Genomic DNA, 3200 nt, shown 5'->3' with positions numbered 1-3200 from the left:
AAACCCATGTCTCCTGCATTGGCAGGTGGATTCTTTACCACTGAGCCACCAGGGAAGCGCCCATCTGTGTTTTTGCTTCAGGTTCCTCACTAGCTGCTCCCATAATGACTACTCCTTGGAGCCCAGCCTAAACTCGGGCAGAGGGCCAGCTGAGTGTTAAGCCACTGAATTTTGGGAGGGTTCATTACATAGCAGTATTGTGAGCACAAATGACTGACACAGAGTTTATTCTCTGTCAGGGACTGGTCTGCAGTGCAGAGCCCTGCAGTATAGAGTGATGAAAGTTGACGATCCCCCATCATTAGGCGCTTACATTCAAGTACAGGGGAAGTCAGACAGTATGTGGAGAAACAAGCAAATATGTGCTGTTTTATATGGTCACAAGTGTCATGAAGCAAGGAAAGGAAATAGTGGTGATGTCTTGTATGAGGTGATCAGGAAGGCCTCACTGTAAGGCTCTGGTTCCTAGGTATACACCCAAAAGTATTGAAAACAGGGACTCAAACAAATACATAGATATACAGGATCATAGCAGCCAAAAGATGGATACAACGCAGGCGTCCATTGATGAAGAATGGACAAACAAAATGTGCTCCATATATGCCATGGAATATGTGTGCATATGTGTTTAGTTGCTTCAGTCATGTCTGACTCTTTGTGACCTTATGGACTATAGCTCACCAGGCTCCTCTGTCCATAGGATTCTCCAGCAAGAATACTGGAGTGGGTTGCCAAGCCCTCCTGCAGGAGATCTCCCCAACACAGTGATCAAACCAGTATCTCCTGCAGCTCCTGCACTGCAGGCAGAGTCTTTACCACTGAGCCACCAGGAAGCCTACCATACTCAGCCATACAATAGAAAGAAGCTCTAACACAGGCTACAATATGGATGAACCTTGAAAGCATGATGCTCAGTGAAAGAAGTCAGACACAAAAGCCCACATATTATGTGATTCCACTTGTAGAATAGGTAAAGCCATAGGGACAGAAGGTAGGTTAGTGGTTGCCAGTGGTTGGGGAAGGAGGAAACGGCAGCCACGGCTGAATGAGTGTGAGGTTTCCTTCAGGGGTTGATGAAAGCTTTAGGACTAGATAGAGAAGGTGATTGTTCAACATCGGGAATGCACTAAAGGACAGTGAGTTTTCCCCTTTAGAATGGTTAACTGTATGTTCTGTGAATGTCATCTCAATTTAAAAAAAGAAAAGAGGGACTTCCCTGGAGGTCAAGAGGCTAAGACTCTGTGCTCCCAATGCAGGGGGCCCAGGTCCGATCTCTGGTCAGGGAACTAGATTTCACATGTCACAAGTAAAGAGTTTACATGCTGCAACTAAAGATCCTGGCATGCCAGGATCTAATATCCCTGGTACTGCAACTAAGACTCAGTACAGCCAAATAAATAAATAAATATTTTAAAAATTTTAAAAAAAGAAAAGAAAAGAACAAGAGGACTGAGAAGCTGAAGGAAGAGAGGGAATGAGCCCCATAGATTTTCTTGGGGCAAGGCCCCTGTGAGGATGACTTTAGGAAGGTCACCCGGGAGTGTCTCAGGATCCAGACCTGCAATGTAAGCAGCATGGCACAGGCGGAGGGAGAAGGTGAGCAATCAGACAATCCCAGTAAAGGCCTCAGGGATCCTCGCGGCTGGGATGGCCTGCAGAATTGTACCAGACTGAGATATGGGGGTGGGCCTTGCTAACCATTGCTGTTATTGGGCATGAGCTGCCTGGGGGAAGGGACTGTGATCTGGAGTAAGCTAAGTCCCAAAAGGGGAGCTCAGCCAGCGCTGCCAGCAGCTTTGGTCTTGAGTGGGGGTCTGGGCAGTGCCCTCAGCACACGCCAGGCTGACGTGCAGGAAGAGCGTTTCGGGCACATGTAGTACCTTAGGTGGGAACAAGCCTGGAAAGTCTGAATAAGGATGGCTGTCTTCAAATTTTTCTCTGAGTGAGATGAGGAGATGACAGGTGTTGAGTAAGGTGCATCCAATTTGACAAAAGGACCACTCAGGCTGCTGTGCTACGGGCAGAAGGTCAGGGATAGGACGGGAGCTGGAGGTCAGGCCCAGTGTAGCCAGACTGTGGCTCGTCTCTTCCTCAAAGAGGACACGTCCGGCCTCATCAGTTGCTGCATCAGGCTTCAGAGCAGGATCTCAGGAAGATGGCTGTCACCTCTCTGGCTCCATCTCAGCCATGTTCTGATATTGGGTAGCCTTTGGATGAAAGTGTAGTTACTCCCACTTTTATGGGCTGAACTGTGTCCCCCTCCAAATTTCTATGTTGAAGTCCAAACCCAGGGCCTTAGAATGAGACTTTGAAGGTAAGGCCTTTAAAGAGGTAGTTAACTTAAAATCAGGCCATTAAGGCGGGCCGTCCTCTAATGTCCTTATAAGAAAAGGAAACTGGGACACAGAGAGACACCAGGGATGCACTTGCACAGAGGGAAGACACAGGACGAAGACGACCATCTGCAAGCCAAGGAGAGCGGCCGCAGAAGACACCAAGCCTGATCTCCGACTTCCGGCCTCCAGAACTGTGAGAAAATAAGTTTAAGCCACTCAGTCTGTGGTATTTTGTCATGGCAGCCCCAGAAATATAACTACTAATACAACTTTAAAACGTTAATGTAATACCTTCACAGTCACACAACGGAGATTAAAAGGCAAGCGGTGTAGAGGAGAACAGCATGTCTGTCAATGCTTGGATGTGACCACACCAGGAGACGTCACCACCAGGACGCAGTTTTGTCCTTCTGGGTGAGGGATACAGTCAGTATGAGAAGCATACTGTATGAGAAGCAAAAAGAGGCCGTCCTGTACAAGAAGAGCAGGACAGGGTGAGAAAGCAGGATGTGTGTCAGCAGGATAAAAACTACACACCTTCCCCCTTGATAGGAGCAACCCTATCAACTCTTCCGTCAACGTTTGTCCCGCGTCCAGCCCCCTCATGGCCACTGTGTTCTGCCCTCTGAACTAAATAAAGCCTCAGTCTCCCCAAGGGTCTCTCTGATTCTCCTCCTGCACTATTCTCCATTCAGTTTCTAGAAGAATCCTACAATGTTACACAGCGCATGCTTCCTCCACTCTCACCTCCCCAAAGACCTCCCGAACACACTTAGAATAGAATTTCCGTGTGACCAGCAAGGCGCCCAGTTCGAGCCCACCGATCTCTGTCGGTGGATGAGATGCGCTCCGATGCTTCCATCT

This window comes from Bison bison, unplaced genomic scaffold (assembly GCF_000754665.1).
Source record: "Bison bison bison isolate TAMUID 2011002044 unplaced genomic scaffold, Bison_UMD1.0 scf7180017864371, whole genome shotgun sequence".
Lineage (NCBI taxonomy): Eukaryota > Metazoa > Chordata > Mammalia > Artiodactyla > Bovidae > Bison > Bison bison.
The sequence above is the reverse complement of the archived record's forward strand: the minus strand, read 5'-3'. Positions refer to the sequence as shown.